At 35.4% G+C, this 12,310-nt stretch overlaps 1 protein-coding gene across 1 annotated transcript in view; it reads right to left on the bottom strand.

The window, feature by feature from the left end:
• The window catches only part of LOC5573431 (facilitated trehalose transporter Tret1), a 77,172-nt gene extending 65,618 nt beyond the window's left edge, over positions 1 to 11,554 (bottom strand). Inside the window, exon 1 of the mRNA XM_021837923.1 lies at positions 11,347 to 11,554. The gene's annotated coding sequence lies outside the window, so the exon portion shown is untranslated. The remainder of the gene's footprint in view (positions 1 to 11,346) is intronic.
• Between the last annotated feature and the right edge of the window lie 756 nt (positions 11,555 to 12,310).

Below are 12,310 nucleotides of genomic sequence, written 5' to 3'. Positions count from 1 at the left end.
TTACAAAAAATACGTTCTCACAGTTTTTGCAGCAAAAGTTGCCTATTGTATGGCCTTTCGAATGCCACTTAAAGAAAAAATTTATCGAACCAACTCCATGAGTTATGGGCATCTAAAGATTTCATGATTTTTCACTTAAATTTGCTTATAACTTCAAAATCACAAGAATTACAAACTTGCGGTGCTGAGCAAAAACGTGTATCTTTACTTCCTCTACAACTCTTCTAAAGACCACATTCACGTAAAACTGAAAACAAAAAAGTTAGATCATAATAACTGATTTTTTGGGTCCACTCTAAGTTAATACTTTCAAAATCAATTAACTTAGGTCAAATGAAGAGTTAGATCAAAAGTGTCTTCGACAAAGTTGTTCAAAATAATATTTTCTAAAAGTTTGCAGAAGAGCGCAGCCACAAATTTCATCAAACAAAAAAGTTTGAGTCAAAATTTTAGCTTAAATATGGGCCACCCTATTTAACTTTTTCCTTAAAAGATGCAAAACTCAATTACGAATAACTTCTCTGAAGACATCGAACGTCTAAATTCGACGAGAACAGAGATAACACTTTTTTCCGGCTAAATTGTCGATTCGGTCCAATGTGCAGTATTTTCACAACAATTGCACAGTGTTTTAATATACCTCTCACGTGATTCCCAGAAAATTGCTACTGAAAGCTCAAGATTCTCACAGGAATCCTAAGATTCCCATTTGACCATACTCATTGGAATGTCTGAATTCTCCCTGGAACTCCAATGGAATCGCAAAATCAACGTAAGAAATCCAGGATCCATACTGTAATCCCAGGATCCACTGAGATCCCAGAACATACATTGGAAAACCAGCGACCACACTGAAATTTCAGGATCCACACTGGAGTCCCATTATGTACACTGGAGGCGCAGGATCCACACTGGAGTAGCAGGATCCACTTTGGAGTCCCATGATCCACAATGGATTTCCAGGATCCACACTAGAATCCCAGGACCCACACTGGAAACCCAGGATCCATACTGCAATTCAAGGATCTATAATAGAATCCAAGGATCCACACTGAAAACTCAAAATCTGTATGTCAATATCCACTGTAATCCCAGGATCAACAATGGGAACTCAAAATCCCCACTGGTGTCTCAAAATCTACACTGAAATCCTATGATTAACACCAGAAATCCTAGGATCCACACTGGAATTCCAGGATTCATCTTAGGATCCAAAGACCTATGTTCCGAACCCAAGATCCACACTGAAATCGCAAGATCCACATTGGAATTTCAATATCCACACTGGAATCCCAAGGTCAACATTTGAATACTAGGATCCACACTGGAGTCCCAGGATTCACAATGAAGTTCCAAGATACACACTGGAGTGCCACACACATCAATTCCACGATCAACGCCACAGTCTTAAAATCCACAGTGAAACACCAGGATCGATATTTGAAACCCAGAATCTACAATGGAATCGCAGGTTCCACACTGGAATCCCTTCATCCAAACTGGAATCCAAACATCTACACTGTAATCCCAGGATCAATACTGGATCACACCAGAATATCAGGATTTACACTGGACGACGAGGATCCAAAGTGGGATCCCAGAATCCACACTGAATACCATGATCCATACTGGAATCCTAGGACTCACGCTGGAATCCAAGGACTGGAATTACACGATCAACGCTACAATTATAGTATCTATACTGGAATACTGTAACACGTGGATCCGTACTGGAACCCCAGGATCCTCACTGGAATCCCAGCACCCACACTGGAATTCCAGGATCCACATTGTAAAACCAGAATACACACTGATATCTCAAGATCCGTACTGTAAACCCAAGATTTGCATTGCTATCAAAGGATCATCACTGAAATACCAGAATCGAGACTGAAATCTCAGGATCCATACTGTAATGCCACGATTTACAAGGAGATCTCAAGATTCACGCTGGAATATCACACTGTCACCCTACGATCCAAATCAAAGTCCCAAGATTCACTCTGAAATCCTACGATCTACACAACAATCCCTGGTTTCAGATTGGAATAAAAGGATTCACACTGAAATACCAGAATCCACACTGAAGTTCTGGGATTCACACTGGTATTGTAATCCGGGGTAACATTGATCATTTTTTTGAATATTTCTTAAATATTTTGTTTGAAAATGCAAATGTTGCATGTTTTATATTTTTAAAATAAGTACTGCCACTCATAGCTCGTGACTATATACTGCATTTTGTTTTTTGAAAGAATTAAGTATGTTTAAAAAAATGTTTTTAGTGATTTTTTTATTTAGCTGATATGGGGTAACATTGATCACCTATGTAAAAAACGTTCGGTACTATTGAAAATATCGTTACTTTCTTAAATCATGGCCCTCGCAGCCGAATATGAAGGCCAAACGCTAACAAGTCATTTACTTTTTGAGTTATTTTAAAATTAAAAACAATTCGAACCACGGAATACGCCTAAAGGTAGGCAATTTCCTAAGGGAATTCTATATTCTTTACAGTAATTCGTTAATGTTGCTCAATTGAGCATATTTATGAAAGTTTTGACAACGGAATCGTTTTCAGCGATGCCATTTTTAGTAAGAACCGCATTTTCCTTGCTCATATCGTTTGCAGAACTTATGTGAGATATGAATCTTCGGTAGTGTCATCCTTACCCATTGAAATCATTGTTTCGAAAAGTTGACAAATTTACGGATAATGTAAACGGAATTTTCGCAAAAATCCCCACTTACATTAGCTTATGAATATAAGAAAGAGAAGCACCATTCGTGATTTGGAAATGTTCCATCAATATAGGATGATACGAACTATTTACGAGATGAGTCATTCCGATCAATGTTACCCCGCTGATCAATGATACCCCGGATTACGGTATCTAAAGATGCACACTGAAATCTTGCGATCTGTAGTGTGGATCTCCCAAGATCTTCACTGAAATTCAACGATACATATAGCAATGGGGCCCAGATAGCCGTAGCGGTAAACGCGCAGCTATTTAGCATGACCATGCTGAGGGTCGTGGGTTCGAATCCCGCTGGTCGAGGATCTTTTTGTAAAGGAAATTTTCTCGATTCCCAGGGCATAGAGTATCTTCGTACCTGCCACACGGATATACATATGCAAAAATGGTCAATCGGCAAAGAAAGCTCTCAGTTAATAACTGTGGAAGTGCTCATAAGAACACTAATCTGAGAAGCAGGCTTTGTTCCAGTAGGGACGTAACGCCAGAAAGAAGAAGAAGAGATATAGCAATCCCAGAATCCACACTAATCCACACTAGAATACTGAGATGCACATTGAAATCCTAAGTTCCACACTGAAATTCTGGGATCCACAATACAATCCCAGGATCCATATTGAAATCCCACGATCTACACAGTGGCGCGGGAAGTGGGTAGGACAGGTAGGACATGTACTACGCACAAAAATACCTGGGTAGGACAGTCAAAGGATTGTCTTAGCCACGATTTAGCAAAACAAAAAAAAATAAATTAAACTATTTATCATCTGTTCAATATACAAGCCTGTGTGTATAGTTTTTCCAACATATCTACAGCCAACCCGGTAAATGTTCTGGGATAAATAAGCGTTCCTGCAAGAAATTTTTGAGAAGCTTCTGGAACTTCTATAGTGAATTGTCAGAAGATTATTGTTGAATTTTTGGATGATGTAATGGATTAATCACATCGCCGATCACGAGTGTTATGGTGCTAGCGATTTCTGAAAGTGCGATCACTCTTGACTTGTTATTAACTCTCGAAATATTGCTGAATTTCTTAACGATACTCATGGCAATTCCTATAGAACTTCCACAGTTAGTTCCTGCAAAATAATTTGATCAAACTACCACTGATATTTGTGGCATCCAGTGAAATATATAAAGGAGTTTCTGGGCGATGAAACATTCTTCAAGAATCTTCCGTTTCTTACGAAAACTTTTTCTATTAGCCATGTTAAGGTTACTTCGGTGTAAAAAAAAACTGCAAAAAATAACAAAATTTTGACTGCTTATCAATTTGCTATCGAGGAAACTAGAACGATCTGGCTGGTTTTAAAGACAGCCAGTTTGGTCTACTCTTGCCTATTTTTTTCAATAAAATTGATTTAAGAGGGATATAATAGGCTGATTGTTTTTATAAAGACTTTGTCCCTTTTTAATGCAAGTCTCTACAAAGTCTCTAATCTTAATTTTTAAAGCCTCCATCTAAAAAAATTATCAAAAGTCTCCTTTTTCCTAATACTGCTTGAATTGAATCTTGAAGAAAAATTGTACAGACTGCAAAGAAACCTTCAGAGACTATGACGGGTCCAACCGGCTCTTCAGTCTCAGATTCCTCTAGGAAAAGCTTCAGAAATTATCATAGTGATTTTATTTAGCTCTTTTTCAGGGTCTCCTACAGAAACCTCTTCCGAAATTCTTCTAGATATTTATTTACCAATTCTCCCAGAAATTCTTTCAACGATTTTTCAAAGGATGGTTAGAAGAATTTCTTCCGAATTTGCTGACTCCTCCATTTTTTCTTTTCTCCTTGATTGCCTTTTACAAAACTTTCATAGAATTTCCACCAGATATGTTTCACTTTCTAAGGAGATCTTTCCAATTTTCCTACACAATTTCTCCTGAATAAATCCTAAAAGGTTTATTTCAGAGTACCGTAAAAAGGGGTGAAGTTGATCACTTTTGAGAGATTCTGTTCTATAATTCCAAGTAGGATGCATGTATTACCATTCAAATATTTTTTAAACCTGTACTGGTTAGATGTGTATCGAATTGTACAAACGGAATTTTAACAAAATGTCATTATAATAACCAAAACATTTTTTTATAATTAAAAATATGGAGTTTTCGATTCCGGGGTGAAGTTGATCAATTACTGCGATAGGCTTCATAAAATAAAGAGATATACTATTCACTAAATTTGGGGTCACTAAATCTGAATCAAGTCTCAAAAATCTTACAACTTATTGATAAATAGGTCAAATTTAGAATTAAATGTTGTTAATTTCAGAATACACCACATTGAACGCCTAATGGTATGCAATTTTCTTTGAAATTCGTAACTCGCTCACTAAAACAACATGTTTTTCTCTGAAAATGAATTTTTATCGTCAATGCTAATTAAAAATTGAGTTCACAGAACATATCTCGAATGTATGAAACAGTTTGTTCAAATGGTATCTTTATATAGCCCTGGCAACAATCGATTGTTTGAAGAAGAACCCTTCAAAAGTTCACCAAACATTTCCTAAAAAATCTGTTTTTCCATGGTATAATTAACCTGAATGTCAAACCGAATTTAGGAACATGAAGCGCAGCTATCAGGTAACGCGTCATAACATAAATTGTGATAGTTGAAATAGGATCATAGCTCTCTTGAAGGTTTATACATGAGGGTACGGAAATGATCAACTTCTCCCCACTGATTAACTACACCCCGAATTACGGTATTTGATAAAAATAACTGAGGAGTTTTTCAAGAAATCTTGCAAGAATTCCTCCTCCTGTTCATGTAGATTCCTTCAAGAATTCATCCACAATTTATCCCAGAAATCCAAAGTTTCTTAAGGGGTTTCTCGGAGCAATCCATTTTTTTTTCTAGAAATTTCTCCAGCATTTGGTCGGTGTTCAGACAGACAGAACCAAGTGCTGTTTCATGCTTTTAGGAATACGAATGCCAGTCATTCGAAATATTTTTTGCTGTAATAATGGAACTTATCTTATAGAGTCCATAACGTATCTTTAGAACGCCAAAATATCATCTAGTCCGGTCTGTCTGAACACCAACCATTTCATCCAAATAATTACTACTGCAGTTTTTCCAAACACCAGCTAATACAACAATTTTCCCAATAATTCCTCCGATCATTCCTTCACAAACTTCTATAGAGATTCTGCCCAATGTTTTTCGAGAAATTCTTTTACAAAAACCAGCGAAATGCTATCCCGAGAATCGGTTGATTTTGTTTTAAGATTATCTTAGCAAATTATCTACGAAATCTGTAAAGACTTTCTCAATAGTCCAGGCGTTATTTTAGAGGTCATTGTTCTTTGAGAGTGGTTTGAAACTTCCACTAGTTTCAAATGAGATTACTTCAGGATTTTATTTAGAAGTGCCTCAAGGATGTATTTTTCAGAAAAATTGCATTGACATTGTCCTTGAAAAAATCTCAAAGTATTACAGGAGGAATTCCTAAAGAAACCTTAGAAGAAATCTCTGGAGTAATTGCTGAAGATGTCTTTAGGGAAATCTCTAGTTGAACTCTTATATTAACTCTCAGAGACAGTTTTATAGGAAATCCCTAGAAAGATGGATGAATCATTCGATAAAATCTTAGAGGAGTTGGGACTTTCTTGAAAAATTCCACAAATAATTTTTGAATGCATTCTGATGAGTCTTTGGAGAAATTTCATTTCTGTGGTTCTCCTTGGGTAAATCCAGGTTGAATTCTTGAGGCATCCAACACAAAATTCTTGAAGAAATTCCTTAGCAAAACTCGTCAGAGTGACATCTGAAAATTTTATCCAAATAAATTTCAGATGAAATTACAGGAAAAAATTACGTTATAACAAAAAGGTTTTGGATTTTGAAATGTCTGCTCTGATGCTATGAAGAATCAAACTCTTATCTCCTGGCTCCTAATAGGTTTCGTTTCGTTTTCTTGGTCTCTTTTCAGCCTCTTTCAAATTCCTTTAAGTCTTTTTTCAGGAAAGAGATCTCTTATTTCCTATTTTAAGGCACTCAGTTGCTACGTACCCCATAAAATTGGAAAGCTTTCTTGTTTTGGGAAAGTATACTTCGAACTTTCAATGCAATTTTATTTTCATTCTATACAAATTGTATGAGAGTCAAAAAAGCTTGTTTTCTTAGAATCATGTTATTTCTTCGGTTGAGCGGGAAAGTCACCTGAAAACATTGTTAGCACGCTTGGAAACAGAAGAATTTCCTCATCTCAAAACCGACCAAAATGTGACTCACACCCCTTTGCGTTTGAGCCTTTCAAATACAGTAACTTGAAATTTCCAGTCTATGATTCCATAGGGTTAAAGTTTTTCTTAGCTTCAATGTGCACAAAATATTTGCCAACTTTTGTCCTACCCATGGTTTCAAACGTGGACGCGCCTCTGGATCTACATTAAAAATCCAATATCCACACGGGAATCAAACGATCTACACTGAAATACCAAAATCCATACAAAAATGCTACAATCTACATTTAAGGGATGCACCCTGAAACCCGATGATCCATTCGGAAACCTCAGAATCCACACTGGCTTCCAGGGTCCATTCTTCAATCGTTCAGGAATCTCTGATTTGGAAACCACGCTTAGACGAGGGCGGTGATGACGACAAAGCAGCTAAAAGCTTATCTCAAAGTAGATTAATGGGTTAAGAAGTGATCCATAATTTTGGCAAACAATGAGTTCATGGTCCATATTATGGATCATTAGTTGGGACAACTAATATTTAGTGTTTAGGATCAAGAATCAAGAAAAATGTTGTCCAAAGATCAATTCATATTAAATCTAATCTAACGAGCAATTATTATGTCATAATATTTGAATTTAATGATCGGTGGGAGCTTATGAATGCGTATCATCAGCACAATCTTACAGAAAAAGACAATATTCTGATAGTTTTGTAATACCAACTCAACATGTCTTGCGATTGAATGCTATGCTTAACATTTCAAATTATAGAAGTCTAATAGTATGATTTGGCAAAATTATTTTCAACATCTAGGAGTTCAACTTCATAATTTATTTTTACAAAATTCATTTCTTTATATGGCTAGCATGAAGTGGCTAGACATCTCTAGGGTATAAGTGCTAATTCATGCTACAGAAAGAGAAAACAAGTGCAAGTTATGTATAGAAAATGTTGTAGATGTTGTAAAGAGAATACTCAAAATTTATATCAACCGTGTTGTTTTATGTATCGTTATGTATTGTTGTCCTGATTACAGTTCAATGCACAACAAGATTTTGCTCTATGCTTCACGACATATTTTTTTACTGTAAAACAAGTTGTATGTGCGCAGATTATCGGGGATTGCTTTTTTTTGTCCATATGTGGATAACATGCAAAGTTACAAATGTAATCAAAATTACGAATTATTTATTCGATTTTGTTCGAAATATACTTATTTATATAATAAAATGATTGATTTATTCTTAATACAGTGTCAAAATATGAGTTTCAATCGATATCTACTCATAAATATAACTTTATATAAATTCGTATAATGATATTTGTCATGTTTATTTCAATTTACAACACATCTATATATGATTATTATATAAGTTCTCTATTAACATACTCATATCCAGTTCCAACTGCAATGGAGTGAAACAGTAGTGTGGTATTCCATGTTATTACATATTGAATATCAAAGTTCTTCAGTTTTAGGGCAACTTTGGAGGGCAGAAGAAGACGATTTGATTTACATCTTGTGGATTTACTGATGTTTTCTACGCTTTTAGTTTTATGGATAAATTCTAGAGTTTTAACCGCTGTATTTGTAGTTCAACCACATACTTTACTTAACTTTTTTAGTATATTTGGTTTATATATAAAATTGACTAATATATTGATTCGTTGATTAACTAATCGAATCAATACTACCTGTATAGAAATTCAAACATCTACTAAACCATTGTTCTTCGTTGTCCCCAATTCTTTTGTATGAAATTTGTCCCATATTTAGACTGCATGTCGTCTATTTCGGTTTTCGTCTCAACTTTCCCTGCCTTACATTTCCTCGTCATTGTGACAATGACACTCCACAATGCGGCACGAATTTCTGAAACCAAAACCCCGACTTGGTTGTCTACGTTGAACTCGGGGTCGTCGTCATTCATTCAGTCCCGAAGTGACCTGCTAGCATGCCTTACCTTACCTCCGCGTCTTGCGTTTACACATTTGGCACTCTGCCTATATGACGACGAGACGACATCGTCTCGGCAAAACAATTTTTAGACAGACAACACACTAACAATACGCACATTATTATCTCATCTGGTTAGTCGAAGACAGTGCCAAAGTCAGTGTCAAGATCCTATTTTGTTTTCGATTCACAGAACAATTCAATTTCAGTGCCAAACCGAGGCGATTATCAAATGAATTCAGCTGATATTATGTAAGCGAACATTGTCTAGTAGAAGGCGATATTTTTAACTTTCGAGATAGGCTAAAATATTAACGTCCCATAAAAAAATATAAAATTTCCATAAGAAATGCACAATTTGCCAGTAAAGAAACAAGAGTAAAATCAACAGAAAAGTTAAAAATTTCCATAAAAAAATAAAGAAGTGCATAGAAAAAACAAAATTTTCCATAAATAAAAAAATTTTGAGCAATAAATAGATTCAAAAGTGCAGTAGAATCGACAATAATGTCACTAAAAAATGTCGAATTTTCCATTTAAAAACCTCAAAATGTCCCTATTTTCTTCACAAAAAGCAAGAAATAATTATAAATTTTCCACAAAAAAAGCCAAAATTTGCAATAAATAAATAATAATTCGCCCACAATAAATCAAAAATTTCCATTCAAAAAATCAAAGATAGCAATAGCAGTAAATGCAAAGTTGCAATAAACAAACCCAACTGAGCAATTGAAAATGCCAATCAATATGAAAATGTTGTAGAAAATTCCAATATTTAAGTAAAACTTTCCATAAAAATAACGTAATTTTCCAATAATGAGTAATAATGTGTGTAATGGATTTCATAAATTTTCAGTCAAACTGAAGCATTGTTTTCACAATTGGAGCTAATTAGTCGTCGTATGTAGATGTAGAAATTGCATTTTAGAGTTCGATAATTAATTACGTAAGAATTTAGGGGAGGGAAGAGTGGGGAGATTGGCTGGGTTTGAAAAAAAAAAATTGCCAAATAGAAAAAAATAATGTTTCATACAAAAAATCATACATGGAGGAAAGGCGAGGTTTCGAAAAATCTCAAAAAAATGTTTTTTAATACACCCCATCGTTAGACGCTACAATTTTAATTATTTCGGCAAAGTTGAAATGAAACATGAAGTGGGTGATGAGGTACAAAAGTAGCGTTACAGCATGCTTAACTATATTTGTAGTACTGAGACAACCCAATAGATCTAAAAATGAACCTATTAGAAGATACTTCAAAAAGCGTTATGTTCGTATGCAAATAAAAAAAAATATTTAGGAAAAAACTCATCAATTGAAGTATACATATTTCTGCAACTGCTGTGGGCAGTTACTTTACTGATGCTTAGTTTGTAAACACCAGTTCCCTGGCTGGTGGGGCATGAGAGCATAAGCTTCTACCATCAATGTAGTTGGACATAACCCAAGCAGTGACATAAGTGTTCCTAATATGGGAAGATTAGATATCCCATGTTCCATGTTTCATTGAAACTTTGCCGAAATAAGTAAAATTGTAACGCCTAACGATGGGGTGTATTAAAAAACATTTTTTTGTGATTTTTCGAAACCTCACCTCCCCTCCATGTATGATTTTTTGTAAGAAACATTATTTTTTTCTATTTGGCAATAAATATTTTTTCAAACCCGGCCAATCTCCCCGCTCTCCCCTCCCCCAAATTCTTACGTAATTAATTATCGAACTCTAAAATGCAATTTCTACATCTACATACGACGACTAATTAGCTCCAATTGTGAAAACAATGCTTCAGTTTGACTGAAAATTTATTAAATCCATTACACACATTATTACTCATTATTGGAAAATTACGTTATTTTTATGGAAAATTTTACTTAAATATTGGAATTTTCTACAACATTTTCATGTATTGATTGTCATTTTGAATTGCTCAGTTGGGTTTGTTTATTGCAACTTTGCATTTACTGCTATTGCTGTCTTTGATTTTTTGAATGGATTTATTGTGGGCGAATTATTATTTATTTATTGCAAATTTTGGCTTTTTTTGTGGAAAATTTATAATTATTTCTTGCTTTTTGTGAAGAAAATAGGGACATTTTGAGGTTTTTAAATGAAAAATTCGATATTTTTTAGTGAGATTATTGTCGATCCTACTGCACTTTTGAATCTATTTATTGCTCAAAATTTTTTTATTTATGGAAAATTTTGTTTTTTCTATGCACTTCTTTATTTTTTTTATGGAAATTTTTAACTTTTCTGTTGATTTTACCCTTGTTTCTTTACTGGCAAATTTTGCATTTTTTATGGAAATTTTATATTTTTTTATGGAACGATTAATTGTCTGCCTTTCGAGATACGAACATTTTCATCGCCCACACAATCTTCGGTGGGTGTTGTCACTCTTCACTAGTGAGAATGGGAACTTTCTACTTTTGATATTCACCTTTTTTCTTATTCCGTCACAGGAACCTAATCCAATAAACGCGTAACACACCTTCGATAATATTCGCGCGTCGACGACCGTCACGTGGCGTTCCAAAAATCTTCACAAAACTACTGAACTGGATATGCCGGACTGGAAGCAGTCCAAAATCTGCCGAAATCTGACGTTTGTCTGTCCTTTCGAAGGACTACCCACGAAGTGATCGATTTTCTCCCCTCGGTCACATGCTATATATAAACTCCCTGAACCAGACGACGACGACAACGACGACGGCAACCCACGACAAATACGACGACGAAACATAAACCAGAAAAAAGGGGCTCGAATTTTCCCCTCCTTACGTGCAACCACGCGCTTTTCAGTGCACTCATACACGCATAGCCGTGACGTCACCCATTCGCTTTTCCTCGGCGACGACACGGCAGAAGAAGAGATCCTATCGAAAGCAGCTTCAAATCACGCTGCTGCGATGCGAGAGCACTATGCCATGTGCGTATCCAGGGAAGAAGGGAGCCATTGTCCCCTTGGTTATGTAAAGATGCTTGAAAATTGTTCGATAAATTCGACCACTTAAAGTTTGTTCTTGATTTTTCCAATGTGTTTCGTTTGATCAGCTCATTCCGTCTCAAAAATTTCTCTTTTTGTATAGGGCGCTTGCAACAAACAAAACTGTGCCCAACGGCCCACAGTGCTTCGTCCCTTGGACAAAAGTAAAAAAATCAACTTTCATATTCGAAAGAATCAAGTAGGCCGTGATGTTGACATATGTTTTGAGCGTGTAATACAGATACTAGAAAGTTCGTGCGCTTATCAAAACAAACCAAAACACCACGTGTTGACAAGTTGTTTCATCGTTACATTTAATGCATAGTTTTTGTGTCAATCAAATTCCTTTTTAATTCGCTTTATTCCCATACTAATCCCATTTTAAAAGTGAAAGCCGTTGAGGATCGTGTTGAAACTA

This window comes from Aedes aegypti, chromosome 1 (assembly GCF_002204515.2).
Source record: "Aedes aegypti strain LVP_AGWG chromosome 1, AaegL5.0 Primary Assembly, whole genome shotgun sequence".
NCBI classification, from domain to species: Eukaryota; Metazoa; Arthropoda; class Insecta; order Diptera; family Culicidae; genus Aedes; species Aedes aegypti.
This window is presented reverse-complemented; position numbering and strand designations above follow the sequence as displayed.